This window comes from Octodon degus, unplaced genomic scaffold, assembly GCF_000260255.1.
Source record: "Octodon degus isolate 3935 unplaced genomic scaffold, OctDeg1.0 scaffold00072, whole genome shotgun sequence".
NCBI classification, from domain to species: Eukaryota; Metazoa; Chordata; class Mammalia; order Rodentia; family Octodontidae; genus Octodon; species Octodon degus.
In genome coordinates this window covers 11,580,788-11,596,148 of record NW_004524648.1, presented here as the reverse complement: position 1 = coordinate 11,596,148, position 15,361 = coordinate 11,580,788, and the positions used below count along the sequence as shown (strand labels likewise).

At 43.7% G+C, this 15,361-nt stretch overlaps 2 pseudogenes; one reads left to right on the top strand and one right to left on the bottom strand.

The window, feature by feature from the left end:
- Positions 1-339: 339 nt before the first annotated feature.
- Positions 340-796, top strand: LOC101593333 (annotated as a pseudogene).
- A 3,321-nt stretch (positions 797-4,117) lies between these two features.
- Positions 4,118-6,389, bottom strand: LOC101559843 (annotated as a pseudogene).
- Positions 6,390-15,361: the final 8,972 nt, after the last annotated feature.

The window sequence follows — 15,361 nt, the reverse complement described above, 5'->3', positions numbered from 1 at the left end:
GTCTGAAATGATAATCCCTGTCTTCATTCCTGAGCTTGATCTTTCTGTGTTCTCTTTCCTCGCAGTCCTGCTAAAGGTTTACCAATTCTATTGCCCTTTCCAATTTCATAGCTCTTAGTTTGATTGATTTTTCTGTTGTCTTATTGTTAACATCGATGATTTTTGCTCTTATCTTTATTTCCCTCCTTCCGGATTTTCTGGGTTTATTCTGTGCCCTTTTTCTTTCTCTTTTTCTTTTTTTTCTCCACCGTTGAGGTGGGACTTACACACTATTCTTTTTTCTTTGTATTAGTTTCTTACTGCTGCTACCATAAATCATTAAAACTCCTGATGAGCTCTTTCCTTGGGACCCGCCAACATGGGCCGCGTTCGTACCAAGACAGTGAAGAAGGCAGCCCGCGTCATCATTGAGAAGTACTGTACGCGACTGGGAAACGACTTCCACACCAACAAGCGCGTGTGCGAGGAAATCGCCATCATCCCCAGCAAGAAGCTCCGCAACCGGATAGCAGGCTGTGTCACACATCTGATGAAGCGGATACAGATGGGCCCTGTGCGGGGTATTGCCATCAAGTTGCAGGAGGAGGAGAGAGAAAGGACAGATAACTACGTCCCTGAGGTCTCAGCCTTGGATCAGGAAATCATTGAAGTAGATCCTGACACTAAAGAAATGCTGAAGCTTTTGGACTTCGGCAGCCTCTCCAACCTGCAGGTCACACAGCCTACTGTCGGGATGAATTTCAAAACACCACGTGGAGCTGTTTGAATCTTTTTGCTGTGCTGTAATGTCAATAAATTTGGAACAACGAAAAAAAAAAAAAACTCCTGATGATATCGGGAAAAGAAGCTCCTAACCGAAAAATAAATCTAGAACAAGTTCCTATTCTTTAAAATGGAAGACTGAATTTTATAAACCATGGAGATTAAGAGCAGAACATATTTATTTGGGGAAATAATATGATAATCCCTGTTTTCATTCCTGGCTGAGAGAGGAACAAAAGGGGACCTGATTTTCCTAGGAATTTTTATAGAGCAAATCGATGATTTGGGTTAAAGTTGGGAAATGTAGAAAATCACAAGGTGGGCCTGAGGCGGGATAAACCTATGGCCAGCCATTAATGTGACAGGTATAATCGCTCAGTTGATATGGATTAAATGGGGATCAAATGAGGAAGCCAGTCACACAGCGGGAAGAGCATGAATACACAACAGGGCCTTTCCCCCGTAGGCAGTTGAGTTAGCGACTCTGGTTTTCTCAAGGTGGTAGAGACCTAGTTAGAATATCAATCCCTGATGTTTAGCGTTCCGGAGTTACAAGGGTGAGTTGATTTTATCTTTTGTCTTTAGGCCCGGCCACAGCTGGAGGCGTCTGTCTGTGTCTCCCACAGTTGCCAGGTATGTCCTCTTCCCCCTGGGAGGAGGGCCTAGTCCTATCGCACTGCCTAGACTATGTCTATCTGTCTCAGTTACATACAACAATGATGTTCACAGGCAGCATAGTCTGCCTCAGGGCTGAATAGTGAATAGGCCTATGGCCTTACCACCCTGAAAGTGCCTGGTCTCCTCTGAATAGTGAAGACTTTCTTTTTTTCTTTTCTTTTTTTTTTTAAATTACATTCTATTGCGGCCTGCCCATTAGCTCAGTTTTTTAAGTGTCTGCTTAAGCAAAGCAGTCAAGTTCGATCCCCAGATCCTCATGCCTTACCAGACCTGCCCTTAAGGCATCCTGAGCCAGCCAAAAAAATACTTCTAATTACATTTTTATTAATAAAACAAGTAAAAACTGATTTATCAATATTCATATAGAACTGCAGATGTAGCTGAGAAAACAGAGTCTATTGTTAAAACAAAATGTATCAAATATTTGGGTTTCTGTCTAGTTATCTAGGATTGTGGGTTGGTTTGTTTGTTTGTTTGTTTGTTTGTTTGTTTGTTTGACGGAATCAGGGATTGACCTCAGGCCCTTGCACTTGACAGGCAAGCGCTTATTCTACTGAGCCCTCTCTCCGGCCCCAATATTTCTTTTCATATACATAATGCAAAGCTGGGCATCCAAGGCTCTGACATTCACAGAGATCACCTATAGTAATCCCATTTCTTTAACACAGTGCCATTTGCACACATTTTCAGTGGGTGACCAGCTACATTATTTCCTACCTTTGCCTGTATTTCAGCACTTTCCTTAGCCCCATTCTAAGCACTGCTATATATTTCTGATTTCTTTTTAAGTGCATACTGTTATTTTTTTCCTGATTTCATTTAATTATATACATTCCTGACCATCTGAATATTTTCCTTATAAAAATATATCAACATAAAAAGATGCTCGAGGTTGCTTCCGTGTTCAAGTTTGCTTGCTTTTCTTTTTTTTTTTTCCCAGCTTTTCTTCAGTTGTCCTAAATATAGCTATCTTTGTTTTATGAATACACAATACTGCCACCAAGTCAGGTTTAGAAACAGATTGTCCCAACAGTAAAGCATTTAAACTTTTTTCAAAACTGGCTGTTGGTACTGCTAATGTTGCTGCTTTTGAAACTACACTTTCCCCAAAATAATCTCTTGTGAAAATTCTGTGGGACACCACGCTGATGAAGCAAGCGCTGTCAGTGGGGTAAAAATGCATTTTAGACTTCCGAATGGAGGACAAGGAACTCCAGTGGTGCAGTCAGTTAGCGCGCGGTACTTATATGAATGGAGGACAAGACGCTGTGTTGTGCTGCCTACTGCTCAAGTGAGTATGGAGGGAGCCGGGGAGATGGCTCAGTAGAATAAGTGCTTGCCTGGCAAGCGCAAGGGCCTGAGTTCAATCCCTGGTTCCACCAAAAAAAAAAAAAAAAGTGAGTATATAGGATGATCTTCCCCCCTCCCCCCAACCAGGGATTGAACTCAGGCCCTTGTGCTTGCCAGGGAAGCATTTATTCTACTGAGTCATGTCCCCAGCCCCTGTAGAATGATCTATACATGTGATTCTTGTGTTATTTTCTGCAATTCATTGTGCAGCATGTGTATATCTTCACAGAACATTGGTCTCCATAAGGGCAAAGTACAGAATAAGTAGAGAAGAGTACTTTGTGATAGTTTCATTTCATTAAGGCTTTTTTATTTTTATGGCATTCTTTCAGGTAAGACTTAAAAGGGAAGTGATCATGCTTAATCCCTAAAAGGAAAAAAGCATAACAAAAGGCTATCACACTATGCATACAGAAATATAAGAAAATGAAAAAGAAATCACTTAAAGCAGCAGACTTGAGAGACCTATGCATTAGGAAGACTTTGGACTATTTCACTGTATGTTTCTACCAACGATGCACACTGCTCTCCTTTTATCTTCAGGTCCTAGATGCTGCTCCACAGAGACATGTTCAGGGAAGACAAAGACAAGGCCAAGAGTACCACAGATATGTGAAGCTCTTCCCTTGTCCATTGGCACTTTGTATAGGCAAACAGTTTTTAAATAGTTACACCTTGTTCCTCCTCTTCATGTATGGAGTTTCACTGAAAGCTTAAAAAAAAAAAAAAAGCTACTGTCTTCTTCCTTCTGTTAAAATTCAGTAGTGACAGGAGGTGAAAAAGCACTGGGAACACTTAAGCATTAACATAGTGAGAATTATCCATGATGGAATAATAGAAACACTGACCATGGTCTTGTAGCAGATTGCCTTTCATGTGATGAATTTCAACTGCCCATGACATTACACTGAGGTATTATTAGCTCTGTGGGCTGACATTTGACATTATCACAATACCTTCTTGTCACACCTTCAATCTGACAATATCCTATGTAACAGTGAAACTTTCCCCCAATGGTAGATTTTTTTTTAATATAATTTTACAACAGGGTCTACAGGGTCTCGCTAGTAGAATGGACTCCTAGTCATCTGTCTGTGTTCAGCCTCCCAAGAGCTGAGATTATAGGCATGTGTCACCATGCCCAGCCATCACCCTCTCAGTGGGCCCCAGGGGTGGGGCCAGTATGGCAGGATGGAGATCAAACTCCTGCCACTGCCTGCCTAAGCAGGCACTTTAATCCGCTGAGCTGTTTGGCTGGATCCCCCAATGGTAGATTGATTTCTTGAACTCTTGATGTGGTTTTAGTGAAGACATAGCGGTTTCTGCCTCAGAAATGCTGTGGCATCTCAGATTGTTCACAATGGATAAAGGCGGGATGGTTTTTTAAAAAAGTACAGGTAGCCCCCTCATCATCTTCTGTGTCTTGAGTCTTTGCTGTTTTGATGGTGGACCTGTGATCTTTGGGTTTTGGTGGCACAGGACCTACAACTCCAATATTGTCATAAAGTTATGAATAGTGCTGGGATTAAAATGTGGTCCTCAGGCTTCAGTAGAATAAGCACATTCCTGGCAAGCTCAAGGACTTGAGTTCAATCTCTGGTTCCCCCCCAAAAAAAAAAAATAAATTTCTTTAATTAAGCAGTCAATGTCAATCTGTAGCTGTTCATTACAACTTCTCAACTGCTTCATTTCTTCAAGAGAAGTTATTTGGGATACGGAATTTGATCTTTTCAGGCATCTTTGAGTTAGGTTATTTTCCACTCATTGACCTCAGATTTTAGTTTATCCAGCCTTTTCTTTTGAATCCCAGGTTCTCTTTGAAGTCATTCCATTCTGGCCTTCTGGTATACCAACAAAGCTTGTATCTAGGCAGCAGCATCAGATCCCATGCTCAGTTTTTGTGCTTCACTTATTCTATCCACATGTGGTAATGTAGGGTCTATGAGGTGTTGAATATTTTCTGTTTCTACATAATGATCAGGATGATTCAAAAGATTCGTAAGCTCAAAGGTAGAGGAAACAACCCCTGGTAAAACAGCAGGGGGGTTATTGGGAGAAACTATAATTTTGAAAGTATACTTTGTGTTGGGTTGAATGACCTCCACTCGAAGAGAGCTTGCAGAGTTATTGCCTGCTGCTTGACTTTCTGGAGGGTGGTCATGAATAAAGGTAGAACCCACGCTCACTTGCCCAGACATATTCCTGGAGGCAGCAAATGCCTCCAGAGTTCGTGGATATGAAGACTGTGGACTGATTCCACATGCCTGGTTTATCTCCTGTGGTGGAATTAGCTGAAGTACAAACCTTAGGTTGACTACAGGAGATCATCGCATCAATTTTTGGAGGACTGGCAGCTATGCAAACAGTGGACTGATTTTGATTTAAGGTCTGGCTGTTGACTAAAGAGGAAGTGCTGGAGCTTGGAGGTTGAGAAGGACACAATTTTGTTTCGTTTTGGTTTTGGTACTAGGGATTGAACTCAGGACTTTGTGCTTTTTCCAGGCAAGTGCTCATGCTACTGAACTATCACCCCAGCCCCCAAGAAGAATGCAATTTTGAAGAACTGTTTCTTTGTGGGGGTTCAAGTTTGATTTCAATCTGGTTTTTTCGAGGTCTTGTTGAAATATTCTGAATGTTATATTGGCTATGAGCAGAAGACTGAAAGCTGCCAGATGAATGAAGTATTGGTGGTTGTGGAAGAGTAAATGAACTCATGTCCATGTAGACATGACAGATCTGCTGGCCTTGCTGAGTTGGCTGTTGGTTGAGGTATGTGGCAGAGGATAAGATGCAGGGTAAGTAGTCCAGGGATCAGGCTGTGAAGGCTGATAAACTTGTAGAGGGTTCATAGGATTAAACTGAGATACCCAGCCAGGATGCTGCTGTGTCTGCCGAGTTGTGCCACTAGGAGTTATAATGTAAGGCCTAATGTAGATACAACTTCCCTGTGGACTGTTAAGTACAGGTGGAGGTACACCATGTATGTGCAAAGATATAGGAGTATTACAACCACTCTGGATATCTGGGGCTAAGGTCCAAATTAAATATACTTAATCCCATTAATCTATAATGGGATTAAATCTGAGAGTTTGTTGAGAAAGGTTAGATGTTGCTTTGCTGCCTAAGTGAAATCCAAGAGGCGGTGCTAACATTAGACGCACCAGATGTACTGGACATTCCAAAAACATCAAAGCCTTGAGGAACTTGAGCTGGTGCTGTTTGTGGCTCCTACTGGAATAGCTCCTTATTGGACCGACCACCGTGAAGTTGTCCATCACTAATGCTGTGCATTAGAGTCCTACTTCCATTTGTGCTATTTCTTTCTCTTCCATGGTGGTAAACATTCTCTGACTGCAAGTCTAAGTTGAGAGAAGTCATGGGACGGCGCACCGACCAGAAATTGCAGAGTCAGCCGAAAAACTCAAATCTCCTTCACCATAAAGATATCTTGTATTCTCCTGAGAGAGGACAGCACCGCAGGCATCCAGGTTATTATTATCCTGTAACACGCACCTGGTTACAACTTCAGGTACTTCAGGGAATTTCTGTCATAGATCATGTCAAACCTGAAAATCGATTTGGTGGCTTTCTTGGGCCATTCCTGTATTGCCTAATCAGGACTATCTGTAGAGTAGGCAATTCTAGGCCTTAGCGAAATTAGTGCTCATCTCTTCTGTCCCAGCATGTTCCTTCCTCGCCAGGTCCCCCTCCTTTTCCCTGGTTGCCGCTGTCTCTCCCACTACAACAGTCCTCTCCACTGTCGCCGCCAGTGCCGCAAAGCCTCAGAGTCCTCCAGGCAGGGGGGACACCTTAGCCCTTCTTCCCTCCCGGCTCAGCCCCGCGGGCCCCACCAACTCCCTGGGACAGCCGCCGCTGCCGCCACTGGCGGCTGAGAGAGGAGAGCAGGGTGAGCTGGCTGGGTCGCTTGCCGGCTGCCATCATGGATAAATAACAATGTCTGGGAGGCGTCCCGCTGTCCGCGGCTCCGCTCAGGCTCTCTCGGTCTCCTTGACTCGCTCTTCTTCCACCCCTTGCGCTCGCCTGCTCTCTCCCCCATCCCAAACCCACACCAGGCTCGCGCTCTCGTCGCTGCTCCTTTTAATTTTTTTTTTTCATTTACATTTTCTGATGGAACATGCTAAAGAAACCACGCAAAAGTAGCAGGATCCCTCTTAATTGCTTTGATATTCAATGTAACATCTAGCAAAGTACAGGTGTCAGACGATGTGTTCAACCACTCGCTGTGTACGAGAACTGTCACCACTCCTGAAGTGACTCGCGATCTCTGAGACTGATCCTTTTCTCCACCTTTGCCATCTCATAAACGCCTCTAGAGTACCCTGAACCCCCACAGAGTGACCTTCTGCACAGGTTGCTCAGTCACTTGGTCTTTTCAGGGGTAGCAACAGGGAGAGTGCAGAAAGAAGGGTTGAAAGAAACCTTGTCTTCAAGCATCTGGAAAGAAAACACAATCTCCGAGCTCTACCCAGTCTTGGCAAGAGGAAAGCTGGGTGCCCAAGGGTCAGAACTGGCAAGAAGGAGCAATTCAATTCGATGTGAACAGTGTGAATGTGGAAAGGGACACACCACATTGTGCTTCTTCGCTTCCAGAAAAAGGCCAGCAAGACAGGTGGCTGAGTTGGGAGAAGGAGTAAGGGATTGCAGGGAAAGGGCAGGAGAGAGGAAAGAGGCAGAGAGCAGGACACAGGGATGTAGGGGAAATGAAACCCCCAACCTGAGAGGTACCTGAAAAGAGTTCATGTTCTCTGAAACCGAAGAATGAATTTTGGGAACAAATGGAAGTTAAAAGCAGAATATTTATTGGGGGAAGGAAAGCTTCTATGCAAGAGAAGGACAGAAGGGAGGCCCCAAGAGGGTTGTCCCCGGGAAGCCATCTCTTCCAGCAGCTTTTATAGATTAAAGGAAGGGAGGGGAGTTGTTCAATTTCTTTAAGCTTACAGCAGAAATAACTATCACCAGCAGTGTGAACGTTCCCAAATTCTCCACGTATCAATGTCATTGAAATTGCAATGCCTGATGAATACCATCTGAGCTTTCATTATGTATAAATACAGATTTTTTTTTCACCGACTTACTTCCTGGTGACTGGGGATTAAGTTTCCAGCACATGAACTTTGAGGGACACACGCAAACTACAGCACCCCTGTATCTCTCAGCACCTCAGTAGTAGTTTCCTAAAAATAAGGACATTCAGTGGAGAACCATCAAAATCAGGACATTAATATTGATATAATACTGTTACTCAACCTATAGACCCGATGGGAAGTTTGGCAATCAATCAACAAGTGCCTTCATGCCAACAGAAATAAGATTCTTTTCTAAGATGCAAACTAGGATCAAATACTGCACTGACCTTTCATTCCTTGTGTATCTCATTTAATCTGGAAGTGTTCCCCAGTCACCCATTGTTCCTGACCTTGTTGTTACTAAAGAGGACTGGTCCATCACTTTGCAGCATCCTACTCACCCCTTTCCTCAGTCCCCTCTTTGTTAGTGCTTGCTGATAATACAGAGCAGGGATTTTCATTTTGGGAAACTGGTACATGCGCATGACTTCTCTTGATTATTTTCAATCCCATTGCCCCTTCTCTTTCCTCTTCTCCTTGCAGGAAGTCTCTTAATTTGAGTTCACTTAGGTTTCCTCCTGCTTAGGTTGGAGTTGTGATTTTTAGCAAGAATACTATACCGTGGTCATTATACCATTCTAAACAATCACGTCAGAAGGTTCATGATTTTTATTTATTCCATCACAAATGATACTGACTTTGATTCCTTGGGCCAATAGTGTGTGACAGATGGACCCACTGTAAAGTTCCTACATTGCCTTTTGCATTTATTTTTTTCCAGTTTGGTAGTCTTTATTTCACAGAGACACACAGATGCAATTAATGTAAGAATCTATACCTTACGGTTTCTAAACATTTCCTGACTAACGAACGTCTTTGTGAGAGGCTGCTGTCCTTCCTGGTTCAGGGAAAGTTCAGATGGCTGTGTTTGTTAGAGCACAACTTTCCTTCCTTTCTCCCAGCCAGTTAGTCTTTTCAGACGTCCAGTCGGATATTGTCTTTGTTTGCCTCTCCCTGCTGCTGCTTAATTTGATAGACTTCATTCTCTTGTTGCACAACGGTCTGTTCAATCTCGTAATTCTTACTGACCACGGATACCCAATTTGACTTCATTTCTCTCAGTTTAGATCCAGGGGAGAGCTTCATGTTCTTTCGCTGTCAGTTTTAAATCTTGAATATCTTTCCTTAACTTCTGAAGCTCTTTCTGTGCATGTTCAATCATGTGAACTAGATTTTTGTCATGCACACCCTGAAAGACAAGGCTAAGTAGAGCTATGCTTGAGCAGGAGTCCCAGCTGCTTAGCAGTCAGTTCTTGCTCCCCAATGTAGTGCATGCATGGTAGGATTACCCTTACCTTTCCTGTAAGTTGTACCAAAAATATCCACTTTTTCTCTCTCTCTCTCTCTTTTTTTTTTTTTTTTTTTTTTTTTTTTTTTTTTTGTGTATCTCGGGATTGAACTCAGGCCACTGCGCTTGCCAGGCAAGTGCTTATTTCACTGAGCCAACTCCCAGGCCCCTATCCACTTATTTTTTAAACTCCTCCAAATGAATTTTGGTACCACCCCAGAAGAAAATTGATACATATGGATCACCACCATCCCATATTCACCTCAAAAGATGATGAAAACTCAAAAAAAGATGATGAAAACTTTTTAATTAATTAACTAATTAATTAATTAATGCAGGTCTCACTACATAGCTTAGACTCTTAGAAATCCTCCTGTCTCAACTTCCCCAGTGCTGGGATTACAGGTATATGCACTATCATGCCCGGTTTTGGTGGTCAGCACAGTGCCCAGTTTTCTTGAACCTGTAAGGCTTGCTGTGTCGGGTATCAAACCTGGGTCCTTGGGCTTGCCAGGCAGGTGCATCAGTGGTGGAGCTCTCTCCCAGCTCCAGTGAAAGCTTTATAATACAAAGTACCACATCCATTCATGACTCTTAGCAAATTAGAAGTGTAAGCAAGCTTTGGAAATTGATGCGAGAGAAATTTGAAGAAAGCATCCAACAGTCTTACCACACAGTGAGAAGAGACTGGCATGTGCCTGTACCATAAAGAGCATGAAAAAGGTGCCCACCGTCATCCTTTCTATTTGATGTTGTGTTACAAGTCCACACTAATGAGTTTGAGCAAGGCGGGGTGAGGGGGAGAAGATATTCAAAAGATAGTTACTTGATCTCACATGTACAGAAATGTCAAGCATTAAAATAAAATAATACTCAGAAATTTTTTAATGTATTTAGTACAGGGTCTACAGGGTCTCCTAACGTAGATCAGACTCCTGTTTACAGCCTCCTAAACACTGGAATTACTGGCGTCCAGTCTCATTCACTGTCTCAGCATGCCCGGGGACCTAAACCTGAACCTCAGCTGTGCTCTGCCTAAGCAGGTGCTTTAGTCCGCTGAGCTATCTGGCTGGCCCTACACTCAGAAATCTTGGAGTAAGAAGCACTTATATTATTATCCAACAAGTGGAAAGATTTTTTTTTCTTGATTTTCTGTGCAGTGGGTGGAACCCAGAGCCTCACACAGGTTAGACTGGGCCACTGAGCTGCACCCTAACCCAGTACAGTTGGAGTAGGGGGAACATTTTCAAAGACTTCATTTAAAATTGCCCCAAAGTAAAGGACATAGGTACAAAAACTCAGCAAAATACGCAGTATTTTTGCAAGAAGTTCTGTAATTTTAGTGTAAAACACTGAAGGAAATGTAAAAACATAGAGCTATGTTATATTCATGGGTTGAAAATTGTAATCTCATAAAATAAGTTGTGGCCTCCAGGTTGATCTTTAGATAATTATGGTATTGTTTGCTCCATGTTAATAAATGATTGGTAATCTGAAAGCTGTGGACTAAAATGTTAATTTAGAGCTGGGGAGATAACTCAATAGAATAAGTGCTTGCCTAGCAAGTGGAAGGTCCTGAGTTCAATAAATAAACTGTTACCTTAAAAAGTATGAAAGCAACAAGTGTGGGAAGTATTAGAGCAAGCAGCACGTGTACATACTGACATGATGAGGCATTTAATAGATTTTTTTTTTGGCAGAACCAGAGATTGAACTCAGACCCTTGCAGGTGCCAGGGAAGTGTTTATTCTACTGAGCCATCTCCCCGGCACCCCATTTGGTAGATTCTATGTGGTACAAAATGCTAGGATTATGATCTCAGAAATATGTTATGGAGAAAGGCAGGAAAATAACAGAGTGTGTACAGTATTGTCCCAGCTCCTAAATCTATGGGTGTCACACATGACCCCCAAATTCTGTGGCATGAAACAAAGGTGTGACAATCACACACCGGCGAGGTGGGGAACACAAAGGGCTCAGAGCCCCAACCTTGTTTCTCCTCCATGTGCCTTCAGCAGGTTCGCTCATGGCTGGGACAGGAATCACCCCAAGGCTTTCCTAGTGTCCTGGGGTGATGGTGACAGATACAAATGGGTGGGGTCCTTCCACCCCTCTAGCCTCTCCCCCCACCTTCCTCTCTCCTCAGCACCCATCACCTTGCTGTCTTCTGCCTTGCACCTCAGCCCTGCCTTCCCTCCTACTGCCTCTCTTCCCACCTCTGTACTTTGACCTCAGCGCTGTGGCTTCCCCTGCTTCCCTCTTCTCCTTTACCAGCCCCCTCTGCCCTGCCTGCCCCGCTCCCAGCCTCTCTCTCTCATCTCACCTCACCTCCTTCTCTGCTCTAAAGTAACACAGCTCTCCCCTCTCCCCTTCTCTCAAAGTGCTGAGCCCCGGGTTCCCATTTGTACTCGCTGGTACCAGAGAGGCTGAGGATGCGTTCTTAAAAGTTCCAGGCCAGGCTGGGGCATCTAGAGAGATCCTGTTTATAAAACGAAAAAAGAAAAGAAAAGAAACCACGCAGGTGCCACCAGGGAACGGGCGACTGAAAGGGCAGGAGCTGCCATTTTGCCCTGAACAGGAAGCCTGGCAAGGAGTGGGCAGAAATATGGACCTGGAAGCGGAGCGGGAAATCTCAAGAAGATAGGTGAGTGCGGAGGTCGCTGGCTTCCGCTCTGGGCCCCGCCCCGCCTCATTCCAACAATCAAAAGATAGGTGTGCCTCGATGTCCATTCCGCAGTTACCGCCCTTTTTTTTTTTTCCTTCACCGTGCGCGTTTTTTTTTTTTTTTTTTTTTCCTTATGGCGCGCGTTTTCTAGAGCGCCCATTGGCTAGAGGCAACCGCGGGAAAAGCTCTGATGAGGAGGCGCCAGACTGCACAAGTCTGGACAGACAGGAGGGTGTCTCACGCACTCACGTTCGTGGATAACCCACAAGCAGGAACTGCAGCTCGGCCTCCCCGACTCTTCGCGACCATAATCATCCCAGGACACCAGGCACCTTCACCAGGGCCTTTTCCAGAGCCCGCTGTCTTAGCCAGTAGCAGCCCTGCCTGCCAAGATCAGTGCCTCCAGGAACCCGCGAGAAGGTAAGTTATTCCTGCTTTAAACCACCTTCCAACTTCTGCAGTTTCTTGCCTGTGTCTCTCTCCAGATTGTTGAGGGGTTGGGGGAGGCTGCCAGAAAACCTTGGCTCAGGACCTTCTTGTCACTGAGAATGGCTACTGTTGACTTTGGGGGAGCTCTGGTCCTCACTTTGAGCATCACTTCCAGGCTCCAGAGGAGAAGATGGTGCACTGCTCGGTCTCCTGGAGAGGCTTGTTGCACTGGCTTTCCTGGTGGGAACTCGATTCTGGGCTACGGTGCAGACCCCTCAGTCTGCAGCACAGATCCTTCATCCCTCTGGCACAGACTTTCTAGCTTCCACCACTGACCTTTGGACCTTCCTAGGGCAGATACGTGAAATGGGCCTGCATGAGATATTGTCACAGGCTGTATAGACCTCCAGTTGACTCGTGAGGGGCTCTAGGTCTTCAGCTGGACTCATGCAAGACATTACTGTGGGGTCCTGAACCTCAGCTAGAGTCTTTGGTCTTCATTGTGTAGACAGATTTTCTGCTCTCTTTGTATATGATCCTTTGGGTGGTTCATTATAAAATAATCTTATAATTAAGCATACTATATTGTATTGTTTCCCTTCACAGATCACTAAACTACAATACCTTCCAAACACATGAGATAATTTTGGACACTTAGATACAACCATAACAAGTACCTCTCACATAAGTCATATAAATGGCCAACAGGTGTTTGAAGAAAACATCAGCTTAGCATCACACTCCATCAGGCTGGTACAGATTACATTAACAGTAAGATACCACCTTCTCCTGTTAGAATGACTGTTACTGTAAAAGGTGAAAGGTAGGTATTGGCAAGGCTGGGGAGAAGAGGAAATCCTTGGATGCTGTCTGTGGAAATGTCAATCATTACAGCCACGATGGAAAACAGTATGGAGGTTCCTCAAAAAAAGTAAAAAGTTCAACTATGGGGCCCAACAATTCTATAACCAGATATATATCCAAAGGACATAAAGTCAGTATCTCTAAGAGCCATGTTCATTTCAACACATTTCAAACTGCCAAGGCTAGGTCAAATGTTGAGAAGAAAAAGAAAGAGTTCATGCTATGATCACAAAACCAGTCAGTGGGGACAAGAATGGAGGTACCTGGGTAGTTAAGCTTCAAAAAATGCCTAGATTCTACCCTACTGAAGATGTGCCCCAAAAGCTCTTGAGCCGCGGCAAGAAACCCTTCAGTCAGTGTGTGAGGAAAATCCGAGCTAGCATCACTCCCTTCACCATCTTGATCATCCTCACCGGGCATCACAGAGGCAAGAAAGTGGTCTTCCTGAAGCAGTTGGCCAGTGGCTTGCTACTTCTGAGTGGGCCTCTTAGCTTTAATTGTATTCTGCTATGAAGAACACACCAGAAATTTGTCATTACTGCCTCTACAAAAATTGCTATCGGCAAAATGAAAATCCCCAAACACCTCACTGATGCTTACTTCAAGAAGAAGCTGTGGAAACCCAGACACCAGGAGGACAAGGTCTTTGACACTGAGAAAGAGAGATACCAGCACAAGGTGAATCAGAAAGTGATGGACTCAGATTTTAGCAAAAATCAAAGCTGTTCCTCAGCTCCAGGGCTACCTGCAATCCATTTTTGCTCTGACAAATGGAATTTATCCTCATAAATTAATGTTCTAAATTTCTTACTAAGAGCATAATTAAATAAATGATACATTTTTTAAAAGACTAGGATCCAACTATACCTACATGCTATCTACAAGATACACACATTAGAGTTAATATCCCTGGGACATATGGGACATACCTGGGTTGAAAGGGAAAGATGAAAAAAAGAAATTCCATGTAAATTTTAACTATAAGAGAACAAAGATGCCTTCACTAACATGAGGCAAACTAGACTAAACTGAATTCAAATCAAAAACCAATTATGGGGGGCTGGTGAGATGGCTCAGTGGTCTAAAGCACTTACTTAGAGCAAGCTTAGCAAAGCACAGGGACCACGGTTCTATCCCCCAGCACCACATGCCAGCCAGCCCCGCCCCCCCCCATACATACATACATACATACATAAAACCAATTATGGGGCCGGGAAGATGGCTCAGTGGAATAAGCGCTTCCCTGGCAAGCTCAAGGAACTGAGTTCAATCCCTGGTTCCACAAAAATAAATAAATTAATTAATTAATTAATTAATTATGGGCCAACCATACTCTTTCACCCCATTTTTGCTGGTGCTCATATCTGGATAAACTGCAAACATTTTGTATCATTTAACTCCACCATGTATTCCTATTCTTACTGTAGATCTGGTTGAAAGCAGCCAGCAGTATCCAGGCACAGCCTGAACATTGGGCTGCATTGAAAGTTATTTACAAGATTAATTAATCAGTCTGCTGTGCTAAATCTCATTCTCTTGGAAAGTCTTGTGAAACGAGCAAAATGTAGACAAATTTTCTGTCAGAGAAAAAGACACATGATTGAAGTTCAACTTCCAGTGGAGTCCTTCTTCCCAAATGTACCCCGCTGAGTTCAGCTCTTATTGGCCACATTCCTGTTAGCATTTTCATCATTGGAGCTCTCAACGGGGTCTCTTGTTAAGCCCTGCTCACCGCATCCCATGGTTACAGCCCACATCTCCAAGCTATCCTAAAATCCTCCTGCAATTGAGTTCCAAGAGCCCCAGAACCACATGACTGTGTACAGTCTCAGCCATGACAGCACTCCTGATTCCAAACTTCTGCACCAGTCACTTTCCTCTTTCTGGGACAACATGCCCAACAGCCCCAATTTAGAGTTGAGAAATTTACTAAAGGTGAGAGTTGAGAGGTTCAGTTCCTAACCCACTGATTCCTGGAAGAAATCTGATGGCTGAACATCATTGTAGAGGAAACTCTTTCACTGCGTTGTAGCCAGAAAGCAGAGAGAGAAGGCAGGAGCCAGGGTCAAGAATACACCCTTCCAAATCAAAACCTCGTTGTCCCACCCCTTTTAGTCAGGTCATATCTTTAAATGTGATCCTTGAGGAAGACATTTTATTTTTTTTTTTTTTAGTATT